Raw genomic sequence first — 22,634 nt, forward strand, 5'->3', positions numbered from 1 at the left:
AAATTTTTCAAAAATATTTATTATTTTTCAATGGTTAGGAATGTCTTAGCCTAATCTTCTAGAAATGTCTTCCGATCTAATCGCAACGTTCTTCGTCTTTTTACTCTAGCTAAGACGACAAGTTAGTTTTGTATACAATATTTTTGACATATCACCATAGAAGTCTAATGGCGTCAGATCAGGAGATTGTGCTGGCCATTTCATCGAACCTCGTCTCCCTATCCACCGATTTGAAAATATTCGGTTGAAGCACTTCTGAACATTGATGGTACAATGGGATGGTTCTTCATCTTTGCTGAAAGGAGATAATATCATATTCGCTGGAACGTGTGGTTGCTAGATCAGCATATAAGTTTGTCAAATTGCCATCAATGAAAAAGGGACCTATGATATTATGATCTCCAACAGTTTCTGTCCATACATTAACCTTTTCAAAATAATATTGTGTATGTTCTTCTCTCATCCAATGAGGATTTTTCTAGACCAGTAGCGGCAATTCGGACAATTAGAATGCCCATGAAGTGTAACGGTACATTCATCAGAAAATAAACCATGTTCGAATTTGATCACATTGTACAGTGCCATAGGCGTAACCAGGATGATCCTAAGGGGGGGTTACAACTACCTGAAAGGGGGGAGGGGTTACAACTACTGGAAGGTCTCTGAAGGGTATGGTGTTAAGCGTATAGAGCTCAAAGTACATCCCAATGGGGGGTTATAACCCCCAAAACCCCCCTGGTTACGCCTATGTACAGTGCGTTCGTAAATGTCTATTACCTATCTCATGACTTAAATATTTTCAGAGTTAAAGCTCCGACAGGTCGATTTTTATTTTTAAATTATGATTTTTTGACGTATATCCCATAATATTGACGTCATCGATGATTTTTTTTAATGGGAATAGTGGTCGTGTGGTAGCTCATTTGAAAGGTGATTCAATTCTCTATTCAGTAATATAAACAATAACATCATTATTTATACTGGGTGGAAAAAAAATTTTTGAATTAAATTAATTGACGCAAAAAGAAGAATGTATGTAATTTATTTAACTCAAAATACATTTTACTGATGCCAGAAAATATACAAAAATTTTTATTACATAAATGAATATTGCTTTTCGCCTTAATTAAATGTGAAACCGCCGTCCACCAGCCTCTTGGCACTTTGAACATTTAATTGAAGCGAAAAGCAATGTTTATTTGTCAAATTTACATTTTTTTTCTCTGTTTTGACAGCAGAAAAATGTATTTTGAGTTAAATAAATTACATATATTCTTCTTTTTGCAGCAATTATGTAATTTAATTTAAAATTTATTTTTTTGGCCACCCTGTATAAATAATTATGTTAATGTTTATGCTACTGAATACAGAATTAAATAACTTCTGAAATAAGCTACCACACGACCCCTATTCCCATTTAAAAAATAATCGATGACGTCATCGCGCCCAGTACCTGCGCTAGGTAATAAGGCGCCCGCCTGCAAAACTAGCATAAGCACCCTTCGGTTTCTTTTAAATTAATATTTTGTGTCGCACCAGCAAGAAAAGCTCATTTTGGCGCCCCCCTAACAGGGGCGCCCGCATGCAGTGCATCCCTTGCTGGCCCGTTATCGCCGGCCCTGCATCGCGCCCAAATCGATGACGTCACTATTATGGGATATACGATACGTAAAAAACTCATAATTTAAAAATCGACCTTTCGGAGCTTTAACTCTGAAAATAATTAAGTCATGAGATAATAGACCGTTTCCACACTTTATGAACGCACTGTATAATACTGCCATCATTTGTTCACAAAAATACGTTCTCCTTCTGATAGTCTGTTATTTTGTGCATTTCTGTTAAATGCTTCTCCATTTTTCTGATTTGTAGTGAACGTAATTTAAACGAACATAAGATTAACAACTACTGTCATGTAGACAGACAACAATTCGCTAAGATCTTTAGACGGAAGGAAACAAAACTATTAAAAAAATATATTTTTTTTCATATCAGTAAAAAGGAACGCTAAAATAGTTTTTGTTGGTTATTTTTATATGTTGGAGTTCATAAAATGGTGGTTAGGTAATACCTTCGCCAATATTTGGAATAACATCATATTTTCAATAATTATTGTAATTAATACTTGTAATTAATCCATTAATTGCATTATAGTTCTTTTTCGTTTTACAATCACAATTTTGAATTTCTCATAATTTTACCCTATAACTATAACGTATTCAAAACTTCAAACTGTCAAAATAGAGGAATACATTTTAACGAACTGGAGGAATTATTACTTATTTCCAAAGGATAACGCATAAATTAGTATTAAAAAATAACGGCAAACTGCGAAGAAATGAAGAAAATTCCAGGAAGAAAATATAGATATGGTCACAAAATATGTATACAGTTGAGTCCGCGAATCTTTACCCGTGCGTCATCATTTAAAGCATACGAAATAAGTCGATGATAAGTCGAGAATTGAAATTTACTAAACGCAACAGCAAGTCACTTACTGTCTCTTGCTGTTGCGTTTAGTAAATTTAAATTTCCGACTTATCATCGACTTATTTCATATGCTTTAAATTAAATGATGACGCACGGGTAAAGATTCGCGGCCTCAACTGTATTTAGGTCAAAGTCCACCTTACAGGAACCAAAACAACCAGAGGACACAACCACTCATAATAAGGCTGGGAGACAGGTAAATATACACGAGATGGGCTGAATATTTAATCGGACGTGGAAGGGAAAGATAAGACAAAGAAATCAATAACTACCTGAAAGCCGAAAACAAACTCCAAAAGATAAAGTAGATAGAAGACATGACAATTGGAAAGCCATTGGTGAGGTACATATTCTGGAATGGACTACTTTAAATGCTGCGAAATTAATGACAACTAACACCCCCTATTGCTGTTGTCAATTATCCACCGGTGGACCAGAAACACTAAGGGCCGGTTGTTCGAACGCTAATCAACAATGATCATTATCAAATATTTAATTAGTGTCACCAACTGTCAATGTCAACTTAGATTGGGCTGCTGAAATCATAATTATTGATTTCAAATATGAAATTACTTAATCAATTATGTTAATAATTGTTATGTTAAAGGATTAACTAATCTCAGAATTATAATTAATTATGTTTTCAGTAACCCAATAAAAGTTGACATTGACAGTTGGTGACATTAATTAAATATTTGATAGTGATCATTCTTGATTAGCGTTCGAACAACCGGCCCCTAGTCTCTAGACCATTGTTGGATTTGGAACCTAGGTAATTTTTCACATTTTTCTCGTAAAATGGTATGAGAGTGCTTTCTTTTTTATAGATTATATCTTGATTTTATTGACATCAACGCAGTGGCACAACAGGAAAGGTCACATCAACGCACTTGGTCTGCAAGGACAATCAAAATGGCAGAAGTAAACAAACAGAGTCTTAATCACCAAGAAATCGTTTAGTACATAGAATTCGGCATCGCATGATCTAGGACTATAAAATAAAAACTGCAAGTCAGTATGTCTTTTTGCAAGAGAAGATTATTGAACTTTGAAGCATTTTGTCATTTTTTGGTCTGTACTACCGTTGATTGATGTATTGATGTATATCAATATATCGATCAACGGTACTAAATATTTTAGAACTGCCAAGCGAAGTCATCATCATAAAAGATATTCACTTGGGAATACACATACGCTTTTTTCAATTTCTTTTTAGATTTCTATATTTCAATTCTCGTAGTTTTTGATTTTATCGTAGTTATTTAATAAACTCCATCTACAAAAAACTAATGATTCGTTTTTAAATAGTTTCTAATGTGACTGGATATTCATGTATATAATATTTTTATATTACTATAATTGTTTAATTATATTATTGTTGTTACATTTCTATCGCAATAGCCTCGAAACTATAAAAATAGAAAACATGCAATGAGATAGGTCAGTAAGATATAAGGAAAAAGGAAAACTCATTTCGTATGATACGAAATTATAATTTGTTCCAGTTCTGCCGGTTAAGATAAACATTAGCATTTTCGGGTGCTATTAATAAATTTGTATTATTATATACCTATGTTAGCTATTACATATGCATATGAGAATAACGACCTTAAAGTAGAGCATAGTAGGTCCACTATTACTAGTTTTCTCAAGTCCAGGAGCGCAACAGACAGTGAACTGAATGAATTTAAAAACGGAGCTCCAGATTTAAAAAAAATTATTATCTGAAAATCATCGATCAGCTGAACCGATGACGTAAAATATAACTTTTTTTTTTTTTTCCATAATTATCACTACGATGATGATTATTACAATTACAATCTGGTCATACTTGACCAATGAGCAATTTTAATCTAACCTAAATTATTACTGTTCCTTAAAATTAAGAGCTTGCCCGATAGCGTCTCTTATCTAACCTAACAAGATAGTGCACTATTCTAGCATACACACTAACGCGCACAAGCACTATGCTCTGCTTTTCACTATCACCTATCACTTAAACTAGTTCATAAGGTTTTGTCCTCTTCAGTCTTCTAACTTGCCCAGTAGTATCGAGGAGCTGGATTGCCTCAATATTCTCGTGCATGTGAAGTCGTTGCTCGTGACTTCCTGCCATCTTCTTGATGATTATTTCCACAGTTTCCATTCCTAGGTCCTTATGGAGATCACTGTTTGTAACATACCAAGGAGCATCTACAATATTTCTTAGTATTTTGTTCTGGAATCTTTGTATTACTGTTATATTACTTGGTCTAGTACACCCCCATAGTGGGCATCCGTAAGTCCATACAGGTCTCAATATTTGTTTGTAAATTAGTAACTTATTATGCATCGACAGTGTGGAGTTTCTTCCAATTAGCCAATACATTTTTTTATATCTTATATTTAGTTCTTCCCTTTTTTTCTTAACGTGCACCTTCCAGCGTAGTTTTGCATCTAATGTTATACCCAAATACTTAGCAGTATCTGCATATGGTACTTGGATATTGCTGATTATAACTGGTATATATTGTATTTTTTTGTTGGTGAAATTAACATGGACAGATTTAGCTTCATTTAGCCTGATTCTCCATTTTTGTGTCCACTTATAGATTTGGTTAACTGCTATTTGGACCTTGTTGGTCGCCTCTTCACTTGTTGTCCCTACTGCTTGAATAGCTGTATCATCAGCAAAGGTGGCAACTGTGTTGTTTTCCAGTACAGGTATATCACACGTGTATAGTAGGTATAGGACCGGACCCAACACACTGCCTTGTGGAACACCTGCTCTAATTTCTTTTAAGTCTGAAAAACAGTCTTCTTGCTTAATTCTAAAATGTCGTCCTTTTATGTATGACTGTAAAAGTTTTGAGTACTGTATAGGTAAAAACATTTTAGTTTGTATGTTAAACCTTCATGCCAGACTTTATCAAAAGCCTGTGCAGCATCAAGAAATACAGTTGAACAGACTTTCTTTTCTTCTAGGGATCTTTCGATAACATTTGTGATTCTGTGCACCTGGTCAATTGTTGAATGCTTATTTCTAAATCCGAATTGATGTGTCGGTATCAAATTCCTTGCTTCAATAATTGGTTTTATTCGCTTAAGGAGCAGTTTCTCAAACAGCTTCGATATTACAGGAAGCAGAGATATCGGTCTGTATGACGAAACCTCATGTGCTGGTTTTCCTGGTTTAGGAATCATAATGACTTCCGCCATCTTCCATATCATTGGTACATATTTTAATCTGAATGCACCGTTAAAGAGGTTTGTTAATTTTACGATAGCTCTTCGGGGAAGATTTTTCAACAGCTCACCCGTAATTAGATCATAGCCCGGAGCTTTCTTCGGATTAATATTTTCCCTTATTTCTTCAAGTACTTCTTTTGGTGTAGTTAGCCTAATTTCTTCCTCTAATTGAACAGGTTCCTCCCATCTTTCTTCATCCCCTTGAGGTTCATTAGGTTTGAATGTATTTTCAAGATGTATGGCAAATAGCTCTGCTTTTTGTGCACTACTTCTGGCCCAGTTACCATTTTCTAGTTTAATAGGAGGAGAGTGCATAATAGGTCTTTTCAGTCTTTTCGTAGCTTTCCATAAGGAATAATCTGTACTACCGTCATCTGTTAGCTCCTGTAAGTAAGAATTAATCGAGTCATTCTTTAATTGTAGTATAGTTCTTTTGAGTTGTTGACTTGCACGATTTAGTTTAGTCTTATCTTGAGGAGACCTTGTTTGTTGCCAGATTCTTCTCAGTTTTCTTTTTTCAATTATCATGTTCCTTATTTCCTTTGGATAATTATTTCCTTTTAGCCTAGGTTTCAGCGTAGGAGTGTTTTCCCATGCTGCTTGCTGGATATTGTTCACCAACAATTCTGCTTCTTTATCTAATTGCTCTGCGTTTTGTATTGGTACACTTAGATTTATTCTCTCTTCAAGGCTTAGCTTAAAACTGTCCCAATCCGTCCATTTATTTGTTAATGTGGGGTTACTTTGTTTTTTAATAATCCTGTCACTCATGGTTAGTACTATAGGGGAATGATCAGAATTTAAGTCCCAACAGTCATCAATGTCTATGAAATTAGTTGAAATATTCTTAATAATAAAGAAGTCTATTAAATCAGGGGTCTTGTTTCTATCCGTAGGCCAGTAGGTTGGTCTACCAGTTGATAGTGCTTCACACCTCTGTTCTTTAATGGCTAACAAAAGCTCCTTTCCCTTAGTAGTAGTGATTCTAGAGCCCCAGTGTGTGTTCTTTGCATTGAAGTCACCTCCAATAATGAACCTTTCCCCTAAGCTTTTCAAGAATTCATTATACTGCTCTTTTTTAATGGAATGTTTAGGTGGGCAGTATATTGAACTTATATTTATTTTAAAAGTTTTAGTTTTTATGTGTACTGTAGTGGCTTGAATATGTTCAGTTTTATATTCCAACTCTTCATGATGACATATATTATCCTTTATGATGATTGCACTGCCTCCTTTGGCCGCATTGTCAGGGTGTATTGTATGATATACCTTATATCCTTTAAATTTGATGTAGGATTGATTTGTGAAATGCGTTTCAGAGACAAGAAACAAATCAATTTTTTCGATGTCAAGGATTGCTTGTAGTTCTTGTTGATGATTAAGCAACCCGTTGGCATTCCATGCGACAATTCTAAGATCATTAGCCATTTCTTACCTTTGGAATAGCACCTTGAGCTCTATATTCCAGGGAAGTGACCCTTTCATTTAATTTTTTCAACTCCTGTAATATCATTTGTAGGGTTTGTTCTGTTTCTTTTTCAATCTCTGTTGTTTTTTGGTATTTATCATTCTGATAATTTTCATTGTGACCTTTTGTTACCGCACTATATGTCTTATTACTATAACTTTCTGTGCTTGTTTTCTTTCACCAGCATTTGACTTGGTTTCAGTTGACCTTCTGTCTGGAGGGTGTGGCAAATTCGTCTTTTTCAGACCTCTGTTTTTTATTTTCTGCATTTCCTTTGCGACGATACATCCTCTGTAGTTGGCAGGATGGTTTTCGCCACAATGGACACATTTTGGTTTAACATTTTCAGGTTTGTCGCAATCTTTAGTAAGATGTTTCTTTGTGCATTTAACACACCTTGGCCCTCTAGCACAGAACTTCCATGTGTGACCATATGCTTGACATCGTTTGCATTGCGGTATTAGTTTGGAATTTTTAAAAGGCTGAATTTCAACTTTTGTTCCTAGGATGTCCGTTATCCCATATATTTTGTTGATATCTTCGTCTGGTTTGAAGGTTAACATAAACATCTCTAATGGCTGTTTGGTTTGCCACTTTAGCTTTTTAACTGCGTCTATGGCTTTATAGCCTCTTTTTTGCAGATCTTCAACAATTTTTTGGGACGAGCAAGTGTGATGTAATCTCTTTACTATAACTTTTATCGGCCTTTCTTGTTTGTTTTCGTATGAGTGATATTGGATATTTTCCTCTCTTAAAGCTTTTATTAATTTTCTGTACTCTTCACCGTCTTGTACATTAACTTTTATCACTTCACTATTCACCAGTTTAGTAGTAAAGTTTGTTATCTTCGATTTAAGGAAGTTATATAGGACTTCATATTCTTTGAAGCCTTCCACTACCACAGGTGGAGGCATTTTGGCTTTCCTAACTGCAGTTTCTTTGGAGCTATGTTTTTGTGGTGAGATGTATGGTGAAGTATCCATCTTACGTTTCTTACTGGCTCTTGATTGAACCCTAATCCACTCTGTCTCCTTAGCGAGCTCTTCTTCATCTGTTAAATATTCTATTTCATTTTCTTTTTCAGTTAAATTAACTTTTGTTGCCAACACTGTATATTGAGATTTTAACTGTGCTAGTTCTCTTTCAAGTATGCTTACTGTATCACACAATTTGGTTTTGTGGCTCTCGGCAGCTTTCCAAGCATTAAATAGAGTCTGTTCGTTTTGCGACCTTTTATAATTTTCTTCAAAAAGCGCCTGGTTCACTTGCATAATCATATTTTGGTTGGCTTCTGCCATTGGTTCCTGTGTGTCAAGCACAGGCTGCTGGTTGTAAGCCATATTTACAATAATTCATATAAATAAACAATTTGACTAATTTAATAATTATTGTTTGAAGGACTGGCCTATTTTATTTTTATTTATAACACATGCGATAAAAACGATAAAAACATACATAGCGATAGCAGGCCTGTCCAGTCCCACTCTGCGGAGACAAGACTTGCTCTCAACTTTTGTTGTTATTGTTTTTCTACTGTATACTAATTGCAGATACTAATAAATTATATTTGTACAATAAATATATTATACACGGCTCACTAAAATAATTAGTTACGCCCCTGTACTACTGATTACTTAAAATTCAAGTAGTATTTATGTAACCTTTCTGGAAACTCCAGGTTATTGTTGAGACTCGCATTTGAACCCCTCGCCGGGGCAGATCGTCAAAAGCTTCCTAACGAGAATCATCTCTAATCTATCGACGCTCCCGCTATTCGTAAAAAGGCCGCATTTTACCGGTTTTTTTTGCTATCGTTTTATACCGCTCAGATAATTCAATCTGCTCAGTATTATCGACGATGATTTATTTAGCGTATTAGTGAGTGCCTTACAAATGAACCAAATGGATTATGGAATTCAATCAGAGCTCTGATGTGACACGTCATCAAGGAATAAAACTGTAAGTACTCTACATGTATGTGAACATAACTTATTAGTCGTGATACTGTATGCATTTTGAACCATATACCTCTCGTAGCAAATATTCTTTGTGCCATTTATGCAGATAATACTTTAAATTACATATGAAAAATCGTTATCTACTCTTAACCAGCTTACCTATGGGAATATACTCTATAACCGTACAATAAGTATAGGTTACTATTGTTAAGGATACTTTACGTATTGCCTAAACATTTCTGTTCCATCGAGCCGTATCATATTAATTATTTATTAATTAAATCCTCAAGGTCCTTCGTATTTGCATATTTTGATAATCTCTATTCTGAGAATAACGGTTTTTCATTTATAGTGTCTTTCTGTTGCATTTGGAAATTTCCAAGCCACGCCGCCCCGGCACAAAAATAAAATATTCCTCTCTTTCTGCACTCAAATTCTCAGTATTTAACCCAGCACGTCTCTACAATAGCTGGTAGGTTGTTAAGCCCGGTCTACACGTGCAATTTCAGAAACTACTTGCTTTGTTCAAATAAAGGAGTCGTTTTGTTTGTATGAAAAAATATTTGCATATATTACATTATTTTATTTTCGTAAATATATTTTTCTGTTTATAGTATACAAAAAGTGTACTCATTTCTTGGCTGATAGTACGGGTGTTATAATTTTAACATTGTTTGTTCAACCTTTTGATTTAAATTAAATTTATAATTTTGAATCCGATTAAGCCTGGTTCACAGGTTACAAAAATTATTAAAAATAATTTTGTTTTCTTGCATAAATTGTAAGTTTTTGCTACATTTAGCTTCGCTTAAGCTCATTTTACACTTCTAGAAAACTATAGAAAATAAATAATTGTTTTTTCCTTCAATTTAATTAATTTAAATACTTGTTAAGGGTGTCTCACACTTGCTGAAAAATACCCATTTTGGAAAATTGCATATATTTTGAAATTTTATAGTTTTGCATTTCATATACTAATCTGCGCTCATACAGGGTGATACTATTAAGCCAATCTCACACTATTAAACGTGTAATATATAATATGTTGTACATATTCTCTCATTTTCGCATCGATTTATAGGTTTAGACATTTGCAAATAATCTATCTAATCTCACATTCTCGCAACATGGCTGACCGATCAAAATATAACCGACAGAGGCTCACCGCAAAACTTGATATAACCAAGTTGGCTGATTCGGTTCCCACAACTCTTAATTCTCTAAACAAATATAAAATTCGTGAAATAATTTCACAACTCAAACATTCTTACGGACTTTTCCGCGATGCTCAAAATGTGCTGGAGACGATCCCCGAGGAACCTACCCCCTCTACTGATTCCTCTGTGGTTTTTGATAAATATTTGGATACAATTTCTCTATTGGAAGAAAGGTTAGAGGTCATTGAAAGTTCTAATGTGACTGCTACCCCCTCCCTCCAATTTGACCCTAATTCTTCTCTAACCTCACAGTCTATGGCTAGGCAACGAACAGTAAACCTCCCTCGTATTCAGTTAAAACCATTTAGTGGCTTAGTTACTGAATACAATTCATTCATTGAGACCTTTGATACAATAATAGGATCTGATACTACATTAAGTGATCTGGAAAAACTCATTTACCTCAAAAGTTTTCTAACTTCCGAGCCTTTGACGCTTCTCGAGCATATCCCACTCACAGGTGACAATTACAAAATAGCCCGGGATAACCTGACACAAAGGTACGCCAACTCTAAATCGCTTATCAAAACTCTCATCTCTCAAATTCTTGATGCGCCTCCTATTTCTGGAAACGCAAATCACTCACAATTAAGAAATTTTCATACGGTCATGTCAAATAATTTCAAGGCCCTATTGAACTTGAATAGGCCCCCTTCAGATCTCTTGCATTTACTTCTCATACATATCGCTACTCAGAAACTCGACGCACCTACCATTAGGGCTCTTGAGTTCCAATCCGGTGGTAGCCAAGCTACCCCTGATTTTGTCCATTTTCTAGGGGAAATCGAGACACGCGTTGTTCATCTTGAGAATATTCAATCTCAATCAAAACCAAAATCGACTACTACTTCCAGACACTCTTTACACCTAGCCTCAGACACTTCTACCAGTAACCTTTCGCCTCGCTTAGGTCCTAAGAAATGTTCCTATTGCAACGACTCTCACTCGATCTACTCTTGTCCTCAGTTCAAGCAGTTGAATTCTAAAGAACGTTTTAGTTTTGTCAAACAAAATAAATTTTGTATTAATTGTCTTGGGTCTCACATGCTCGATCAGTGTAAATCCAAATTCTCTTGCATAGTTTGTAAATCTCGTCATCACACGTTGCTCCATTTCGACAAAACGGGTCATAGTAACCCTTCCGCGGCTGTTGGCCAACACAACTCAAATAATCATAATAAAACCGCTATCTCAAATAACTCCCATACACAGGGTAATTCACAACAGGGGCCCTCACATGTTAGAGCTCCTGAAACGGAAGTTAATCTTCAAAATTCGACTCCACATTCAATGGCTCTATCTGCAGCCTCGCTTGATAATCATTTGGTGTTATTAAGCACACTCCAGGTCTATCTTGTCGCTCCTAGCGGCAAGAGGGTCTTCGCAAAGGCACTTTTAGACTCGGCCTCACAGGTTTCATTTATTAGTGCTGACCTCGTAAAGGAACTGTCACTCACCACTAGAGATGGAAAATTACGGATCAATGGAATTAACTCCACCTCATCCTCGTCTCAATCTATTGTAGATACAACAATTTTCGCTGTCGCTAACGACGTTCCTTTTGACATCTCGTGCTCTGTACTCCCAAAGATAACAAATCCGCTTCCTCAAATTTCTATTTCGGCGAGCAAACTAAACATACCCTCAGAGATACCATTAGGTGATCCGATGTTCCATGTAACATCCCCAATTGGTATCCTGCTCGGTGCAGACCTGTATAACGATATCATTCAACCTGAAATAATTCGTTTGGGAAAAGGTCTTCCCGTTCTTCAACGCACTCTACTCGGGTACACGATATCAGGGTCAGTTCCAGACTTTGCTCTTAAGTCGAAAAATACTAAAAAGGCTTTGGAATTTTATTCAAACTCTCTCGTTACTTGTTGTTCTCATAACACTCCTTCCGCCGTAAATGAGCCGGTAGTGTCCAACGAGGAACTATCCGATCATTTACAAAAATTCTGGGAGCTGGAAGAAGCCGCTCCTCAGAACACCGATCTCATTAATGATCACCCCGCTGAAATTAATTTTGTAAAACATGTTAATGTTCTCCCCAATGGACGATATGAGTCCACACTCAATCTCAAACTCCCTATCGAAGATATAGACATGGGAAATTCGTTTCTCTCGGCAAAAAGACGTTTTCTCAGTCTCGAGAAACGTTTTCAACTCAACCCTGATTTATTGGAAAAATATCAGGACATTATATCGGAATATCTCAATAACGGACAAATAATTCAAGTGCCGTTAAAAATGCTAAATGACTCAGGTAAACCTAATTACTTTCTCCCTCACTTTCCCGTTTTCAAATCCAACTCTACTACTTCCACTCGTATAGTTTTCGATCCAAACAATAAATCGTCTACGGGAATCTCCCTCAGTGACGTCATAGACAAAGGTTATGTCGTCCAACATGAACTTTTTGACATTCTCGCTAAGTTTCGTCAGTTTAAATTCGCACTAGTAGGCGACATCAAGGCTATGTTCCTACAAATCGCCATTTGTCCCACTGAAACATTTCTGTTAAATTTTCTCTTTAGGGACAATATTCAGCAGCCTTTACGGTGCTATCAATTTCAAAGATTACCCTTCGGGCTCCCAAGTAGCCCATTTATCGCTCAAAGAGTTATCAAGCACATCGCTGACAACAACAAACATACCCACGAACTTGCTACTAGTGTTCTGCAAGAATCTATCTATATGGATGACCTGATCAGCGGTGCTGACAGTCTTCATGAATTAAGTTGTCTTTTCGAACAATTAACTTCTTTGCTAGAAACCCATGGTTTCCTCCTCCACAAGTGGAACTGCAGTTCTTCAGAATTTCTGTCTCAACACAATTTAAATCCCGTCTCTGAAGTCAGTCTTAACTTCACGGGATCTGATAAAGTCTTAGGCATATTCTGGGATTCAGAACGCGACCACTTTTCGTTTAAAACTCCTATCTTCAAATTGGCTAATGTTGTTACTAAACGTACTATTCTCTCCTACATTGCTACTTTGTATGACCCGCTAGGATGGTTATCCCCTGTCCTTGTGAACGCTAAGCTCTTGATACAGGAAATATGGTCCCAGAAATTGGACTGGGATCAACCCATTGACTCACCCATCATTATGAAAAATTGGCAAAACCTCTTATCGACATTCAAAACTATAGAAGAGGTCAAGGTACCTCGATGCTTACTTTTACAAAAGAAAGTTGTTGATGTTCAATTAATTATTTTCACCGACGCATCGGAAAAAATATACAGCACTTGTGTGTATCTCAAAGCGACATACTCAGACTTTTCTGTATCGTCGCGGCTTATCGCTTCTAAAAACAAAATTTCTCCGCTAAAAAATAAACTCACCATCCCCAAATTGGAACTTTGTGGAATAGTGTTGGGAGTCACTCTGGCTCATAGACTTTTTCACATCTTCAAGAAAAATTTGAGTATATCTTCATCTCATCTCTTTGCTGACTCTACAATTGCCTTGTCTTGGATACTTTCTAAAAAACACATTTGGAACATTTTTGTACAAAACAGAATTCAAAAGGTCAATTCCTTGTTGGAAACTTTTCCTTGTGATTTCCATTTCGTCAGAAGTCACGAAAACATCGCTGACCCCGCTTCCAGAGGGATAAATGTCTTTGATAATCCCCAGACCACCGAAGACTGGTTATGCGGACCTAGCTTTATTAGAGACAATCCCATCGATTTTTCTCTTCATCAAATTCCTCATTTTCAGGATGATCTTCCTGAATTAAGGAAGTTAGTTGTCTCAAACATAGCAACAAATCACGAACTCAACGACACCTTTGAAAATCTATTCGCTAAATCTTCTTCTTTTCGTAAAATTCAAAGAATTGTCGCTTATCTTTTTAGATTCATCAGTAATATTAAAAAGAAAATAAATAACTCTCCACGAGATACGGATATATTGACGCCACCCGAAATGGAGATCGCTGATCACGCGATCATCAGGTATATCCAAAGTATCTACTTTAAAAAAGAGATTCTTGAATTGAAAAATGCTAAACTCGTGACCAATAAAGCCATTCGTAAACTCAACCCCTTCCTACAACATAATGATGGGCTGATTCGTGTGGGAGGACGTCTCCGACACGCCCCCATATCGTATAATCAAAAACACCCCATTCTACTTCCTTCTAAATGTCGAGTTGTAGAACTAATCTTGACTCAAGCTCATCATAAGTTATTACATTCAGGCGCGCAAACAGTACTTTCGTATGTCAAAATGAAGTACTGGCCAATTGACGGATTAAGACAGATTAAACGCTTAATTCGTAAGTGTGTAAACTGTTTCCGATTCATGACACCCAATTCTGTTCAACAGATGGCAGATATGCATCCCGATCGTGTACTCCCCACTAGACCCTTCCAAGTCGTCTCAGTGGACTATGGGGGGTTCTTCTTAATTAAGTCCTCACATTTGAGGAAGGCACCGCTTTACAAAGCATACGTAGCCTATTTCATTTGCATGAGCACTAAATGTGTTCATATCGAACTCGTCACAGGATTAAGCGCAGAAGCCTATATTCTTACTCTGAAAAGGTTTATTGCCAGAAGATCCACGCCCAGTATTATTTGGAGCGACAATGCCACAAATTTCCATGGGGCAAAAAATGAAATGCGCGAATTCTATGATTTTTTCTTAAATCATAATAATTCGGAACAGATTAAGGAATTCTGTACTCAAAACTCCATAACTTTCAAGATGGGTGTTCCCCGCAACCCCCATCAATTCGGCCTCCATGAGGTAGGAATAAAGAGTGTGAAGTATCACCTCTATCGAATTATAGGAAATTCCCACTTCACCTTTGAAGTGTTTAACACAGTATTATGCCAAATCGAGGCTATTCTAAATTCGAGACCCATCACTAGGATGTCGTCTGACGCCAATGACTTCGCTTTCCTATCTCCAGCTCACTTCTTAGTTCAAAGAAGTTTAACCGCGCCCCCTGAACCAAGTGTTTCAGAGATACCTGAAAATAGGTTGAATCTTTTTCAGCGTATTAGTAAAATTCAACAGCAATTTTGGAAATTGTGGAAAAAAGACTATCTTTGCCTCCTGCAGCAAAGAAATAAATGGACCGACCCTACTGACCCTGTCAAGATCGGGGATTTGGTTCTGTTGAAGGAGGATGGTACTCCTCCACTCTTATGGCCAACTGCCAGGGTAATAGATGTATTGCCTGGTAAGGATGGTCTAGTTCGTACTGTCAAGATTCACACTACTCACGGTGATTTTCTTCGTGGTATTACGAAAATCGCTGTGATTCCCCTGGAAGATTAAAATCTATCCCTAGGGGGAAAACTTATCGTTTTCCTCCATTTTATCGTTGTTACCCCTTGTGTATATAAACTCTAATTTCTTCAAACATTTCTTATCGTTGTGCACATCTTTGCCAATCCCCTCTCTTCGAGGTGATATAGGCCATCTCTCTCGCCTGTCGCCCCCGGCAATATGTACAATAAATATATTATACACGGCTCACTAAAATAATTAGTTACGCCCCTGTACTACTGATTACTTAAAATTCAAGTAGTATTTATGTAACCTTTCTGGAAACTCCAGGTTATTGTTGAGACTCGCATTTGAACCCCTCGCCGGGGCAGATCGTCAAAAGCTTCCTAACGAGAATCATCTCTAATCTATCGACGCTCCCGCTATTCGTAAAAAGGCCGCATTTTACCGGTTTTTTTTGCTATCGTTTTATACCGCTCAGATAATTCAATCTGCTCAGTATTATCGACGATGATTTATTTAGCGTATTAGTGAGTGCCTTACAAATGAACCAAATGGATTATGGAATTCAATCAGAGCTCTGATGTGACACGTCATCAAGGAATAAAACTGTAAGTACTCTACATGTATGTGAACATAACTTATTAGTCGTGATACTGTATGCATTTTGAACCATATACCTCTCGTAGCAAATATTCTTTGTGCCATTTATGCAGATAATACTTTAAATTACATATGAAAAATCGTTATCTACTCTTAACCAGCTTACCTATGGGAATATACTCTATAACCGTACAATAAGTATAGGTTACTATTGTTAAGGATACTTTACGTATTGCCTAAACAATATTCAAATAAAAGAACGGCTTACCGCTTTTATACTGATTTCGTTTCACTACAGAACAGAGTCACATTCACGTGCTTCTCTTCCGACAGTCAATCGAATACTGTAAAATATAACTAAAAAACTTTTACAAGTAATCGAAAATACAAAAAATTAGAAGCCATTGACAGATACCTAATGTCCAGTGTATCTACTAGGAAGCAGTTGAAAGAAATCAAAAACGAAGATAATGCAAACAATCTATTTGCAATATAGGCTAAGAAAGATAATCATACTATCACAGAGATAGAATACGTCATGCCTGGCATCTATGAAGTGTAACATTTAACGCAAACATAGTAGCTTTACCAAGCATTTTTTCTCGTCTGTTAAGTAATTTTATCCTAATAATAAGTACAGTCGGAAAAATGAAAGAATACCCATGAACGATTACATCAATCACTTATTTTGTATTTGCTGTCTTTTTCTATAACAACCGTTTGTTATTTATAGAAAAAGACAGCAAATACAAAATAAGTGATTAATGTGATCGTTCATGGGTATTCTTTCATTTTTCAGACTGTACTGACTTTCATTCACCAACAAAATATAAATGCTCTATCCACACTATACACATCTTCTTTAAGTGCCGTCTCCCAATCGGAGGTTGGATGTGATCATGGGCGCCCATACCCATGGGATGGGGGGGGGGGCGTGGCCCCCCTAGCTTTTCGGGTGCTTTAAACTATATATGGTTATCTAAAGTATGTATACAAAATATAATGTGAAACGTCTTCACGTCTGGCCCCCTTCCCTAAAATTTTTATATGGGCGCCCGTGGATGTGATCATTACTATCTTTGCTCTATCTACCGCTGCTCTGAATATCTCTATATAACTGCATTTAGTGATAAGCAAAACAAGAACAAGACCAAGACCAAGCTAGTCTTGGTCTTGGTCTTGTTCTTGCAAGCTTGGTCTTGGTCTTGGTCTTGCAGCTACAAGGCAGTCTTGGTCTTGGTCTTGGTCTTGCACTAGCCGGTCTTGTTCTTGGTCTTGGTCTTGCTGCAAGAGTCTTGCTGGTCTTGCTTTTTTGGTAGTAATAATTTGAACCAAACAATTTCGAATAAAATGTACATTGAAATAAATAAAGATGTGAAGAATGAAACTATATTATTTGCTTTAAAATTTTAACAGAATGTAGAATGTAGTTTCAAACGGATACCAATTTTAACATAATACATTCACCTAATGACCTAATTATTTCTCTCTATATAAAGAGATTAAAGTATATTTTTATAATGGTAATGTTTATCAGCAGGAAAAACCTGCATTTACAACCCTTGTTGCAATTGGCGGCCTTCGGTTGTGTCACGTTGTGTTTTGCATGCTGTCGATACCTGCCGCCTGCCTTCAGACCACGTCTTGAGTCTGGATTATTGTTTATTGCCCCTGTATTTTAATAAAATGTTAAAGAAAAAGAGCTTCTTAAAGGTGCCACAAATGGTTGGCGACCTTCAATTCACGGATTTTACGAAAAGGGATAAACGGTTTGTAGTTGTTAACAGATAATGATCTGCTCCTTTCACTCGAACACTGTAGTATTTATCCTACGAGGGTCAAATTTAAGAACATAAATTAAATTTTTTTAAGAGAACACAAAAATCAAATATTTTTTACTCTATTTAATCATTATTTAATATAATTAACTTTTTTTATAAACTAAAACATCCTTTTTAGTAAATACGTTCATATTTACCATACCTATTTATAGACCTAATAACTATACCTAATGGGGAGTTATAAACGCTTAATACTGTAATTTGTTATCTTGCAGTTCTTTAATTTTATTTAAACTACATTGCTCTCGTAACACGAGTTATTCGCACATTTTATTTTCACATATTTTTGGATTGAATACCCATTATGACATTTAAAAAGTTGAAAATATTCGGATGTGGGTAGTAAAAACTAGAATTTAGAACACACTGAAATGATGCGCATGAATTTCAAGTGCGGCACATACCTACTATTTGTAGTACTGGCCCTTTCTGGGGAAAACCTAGATTCTTCCAAATAGTTTTCAACTATGAAATCAGTAAACTTCTTTACGCGTTTGTCATCCGCGATTTTCACAAATAATTCAACTTCCAACTTTCGTTGATTGTAAAAAATTAATCCAAAAAATAATTTTAAAAATTTCCCAGTATCGGAATTTTTGTCATTATATTCAGAAACTGAACCTAAGCTTTGGATTTTGCGATACCAAGCTTGACACATTAAAATCGACAACCAGTTATTTTTTATTCAGGCCACAATGATTTCACAGCATTGTGAATCCCTTTTCAAAATTTATTATGATATTTTTTGTATTAATTTTAAATTTAACGACCTACATTTTTCCTCGATTATGCGAAAAGAATTGAAATAAGTGTCAGTATTTTTATTAGACAAAAAAGCGAAAACTACTGGTACAGAAAAACCGTTTTTAATTGCATTTTTTTAAATGGATTACCCTATCTATAATTACATTTTTTTTGTCTTACAAGTAATTTCAATTGTCCTTGAACTGTCGCCGTTTGAAAACTTGCCTTCTGGACACTTTGAAGGTTGAGAAAATGCAAACCGTTTGACTTAATCAAAACGACTTATAAAATAACCAAAATATTATGTATTTTAAAAATTCGATATTGTTTAAGGTTTCTTACATTGTCAGTATATATTATTGAACCAAAAAATAAAGTTAAATAATAAAAACCAATTTTTCTTAAAAAAGTGCAAGAGTCTTGCAGGTTGGTCTTGGTCTTGCGTGGTCTTGCAAGGTTCGGTCTTGGTCTTGTTCTTGCAAGCTTGGTCTTGGTTTTGGTCTTGCAACGAAAAGGCGGTCTTGGTCTTGGTCTTGCTGCAAGACCAAGACCACAAGACCAAGACCAGTTTCGCTCATCACTAACTGCATTTAAACCAATGCCTTAAATTCTTCAACCATGGCACTCTCCTTCCTATACTCCTTCCTCCTCTTATCTTTTCCTGTATTATCAGTCATAGCATTTCATATTGCCCTCGTCATTACGTGTCCCAGACCCCAGATATTGTAACTTTCTTATTTTTATTGTGTTTATTATTTCGTATTTGTCCATTTCTCGTAATACTTCCGTGTTCGTTTTCTTCTGTGTTCATGCTATTTTAAGCATCCTTCTGTGACACCAGTTCTTGCTTCAGTGCCTAGCTTTCAAGTAAATATTGCAGTTTCGAAAACACGTAGCATCTCAGAGCTAATACTCTCCCTCGAATCTAAGGTTTTTGTTGCAGGGAATTGTTTTCATTTTTACATTACTCTCTGAAATGCAGGTTCCTAGGTATTTTTATTTATCAGCCATTTCTGTGGGTACATTTCCGAAATGTACCTATATTTGTTTGTACATATTTGTTTTCTTAGTTATTATCATGTCTTTTTTATATTTATTTTAATCCATATTTTATTCAGTAGTAATTGGAGTTGTTCAGCGCTTGTCATAATCACGGTGTCATCTGCAAATCTTATGTTGTTAATAGATATTCTGTTAAGTATTATTCCTTCACTCCGAGAGATGATAATGCTTCTTCAAGAATGAATTCACTGTATACATTAAATAGGAGTGGAGGCATAAAACATCCCTGTCTAACTCCTCTCCTGATTTTAATTTTTGTACTGGGTTCGTTATCTATTACAATTTATGCTTTTTGATTCCAGTAGTTTTTTATTATTCGTAACTCCCTTTTGTCTATGTTTTTATCTTTAGAATTTGGACTAATTTTCCAGGTCTTACTTTGTCAAATGCTTTTTCAAAATCAACGTAACAAACATTCACATGCACATTCATATCCATGCATCTTTGAGCTATCACGTTAAAAGCAAATAACAGATTAAATTAAGTTTATTTCTAATATTCATTTGATTTCCATTTTTGAGAACCTATGACATTTGATAAATTCCAATAATCCCCGTGAGCGTTACGCAAATAATATGACATGAACGTCACTTTTTTTTCAATAGAGCTGTACCCATTCCATTGACCTTATTTAGTATGCCCTTAAGTAGTTGTAGTGTTGCCTTTAATTTCACCAAGTCTAAACGCACGCCAAACCCTTACCAAAACGTTAAACTTTATTTAAAATCTGCTAATCTAAAAAGATACTAAAATTTACCTTCTATAGATTCTAAAATTTGCATAAAGTGGAGCAAAGAATAAAACCATAAACCTCAATTTTACGACAGCCCGTAACAGATTTGTTGACAAGGGCTTATAGCAAATAGCTACCTGGAAGCATGTTTAGTCGGCGGCATGTAAAATATACTGTTATCTCTTTGTAAAGCTGCATTATTTGTTATCAACTACTGCTTCAAACAGTTTCTTAAAAAGAAGTGAAGGCTGTGAAGTACCTACCATCATTTTAGGGGATACTTTATTAGGTCAAAAATTATTTGTTATATAAGAAAATATATAAAAAAAATATCAACAGTTTTAAGAAGTATTACATTGATTATTTCATTCATAGGAGATTCTGACCAATAGAAAGCTACAGAAATCTGAATTAAATCGATAATTTTTGATAATCTCCCGTCATTAAGTATATTACGTCAGATGCCCTTCGTTGCTACGAAAAAATACATTCAGTGACATTAATGACAATTAATGTTTTAAAAATTATAAAAGTGATGACTTTCAATCGTCAAATATTTATAAAAACTGTGTGTTTAATGGTACTTACATAAATAAATTACAATAAAATTTTGGTTTTGAACAGTTTTATTCATGAAATAATCGCAACAAATTGCACTCGACCTCTGAAATTAATATAGAATTTTTGCTCTCGTGACACTTTGACATAATTTCACTCGCCTTCGGCTCGTGAAATTAAAACTGTCAAAGTGTCACTCGGGAAAAATTCAATAATTTCAGAGCTCTTGTGCAATTACTACTGAAAACATTACAGTGAGAAAGGCCACCAGAACCAGTAATAAATTTATGAATAATATCTGGTATTTTTGTATTTTTAATGCTTTTAGTTTGAAATATTCCCCAGTTTCCTTAAGACAAAAGGAACAAAATGCAAAATTTCGAGGACTGTCATAATTTTCAATGTATTTTAAATGTAATCTTTTTTTTTTCGAATCCTGAGAAAACTAATAAGTATTTTTGAAAGATTTAAACGCAGAATGAAAGATTACTTTATTACCGAGGGCCGAAAGTCCCTTAGAATGAATAAAAAGTTTCTTTTGAATGAGATATTTGAAATTAAAAATCACACTTCTCTTGGTGTTTCACCCCTGTAACTTATTAAAATAAACATTATAGACGTTTTCAGGGACTTTCGGCCCTCGATAATAACGTAATCTTTCATTCTGCGTTTAAATTTTAAATGCTTATTAGTTTTCTCAGGATTCGAAAAAAATGAATACATTTAAAACACATTGAACATTTTGACGGGCGAGATTTCGCCCCTATGCCCTAAATAAAGCAGCTTTAATGTGGTTTGTTAAAACGCTATCCACTCGTTAAACGCTTCGGTTAAAATCGAGGTGGGATCTTAACTATTGGTTATACACGTGAAATATCGGCTAAACTAATAGGTCTGGATCCCGCGTATGAAAAAAAAGTTGATTAATAGCAAGCTGAAAATTTGTTAATAGCTTAAGGGTGTCTAGTAGGACAAACTTTGATATATGGGAACACTGGAACAGGGGAAGTTTTAATTGTGGAACAGTTTAAAAATTTGAAACGGTCAGACCACGAAAACGGCACATGTATTTTGTCCGACAGAACAGACTTAAACTCTCCGAACAGAGATTAAACTCTTATGCAAAAATCAGACTGCTATTTATCACCAAATGGGAGTTTTAATGATTGGAACATGTAGAATATGTCAAATGACAGGAATTATGACAGGTGATAAATAGCAGTCTGATGCATGAAAGTTTAATCTCTGTTCGGATAGTTTAAGTCTATTCTGTCGGACAAAATAAATGTGCCGTTTTCGTGGTCTGACCTTTTAACCTGTTCCACAAAAAAATGCCCCTGTTCCAGTGTCCCCATATATCAAAGTTTATCCGACTAGACGCCCTTAAGCTATTAACAAATTTTCAGCTTGCTATTAATCAACTTTTTTTTCATACACGGGATCCAGACCTATAACGGGTATTCACCGAAAAACAATTTTGAA

The 22,634-nt window shown here is 35.5% G+C and overlaps 1 protein-coding gene across 4 annotated transcripts in view; it reads left to right on the forward strand.

Annotated features, from left to right (window-relative positions):
- LOC114331285 (E3 ubiquitin-protein ligase HECW2) overlaps nt 1–22,634 on the forward strand; it is a 955,949-nt gene that overhangs the window by 822,283 nt on the left and 111,032 nt on the right. The window lies entirely within an intron of this gene.

The sequence above is a fragment of the Diabrotica virgifera genome, chromosome 7 (genome assembly GCF_917563875.1).
Source record: "Diabrotica virgifera virgifera chromosome 7, PGI_DIABVI_V3a".
NCBI classification, from domain to species: Eukaryota; Metazoa; Arthropoda; class Insecta; order Coleoptera; family Chrysomelidae; genus Diabrotica; species Diabrotica virgifera.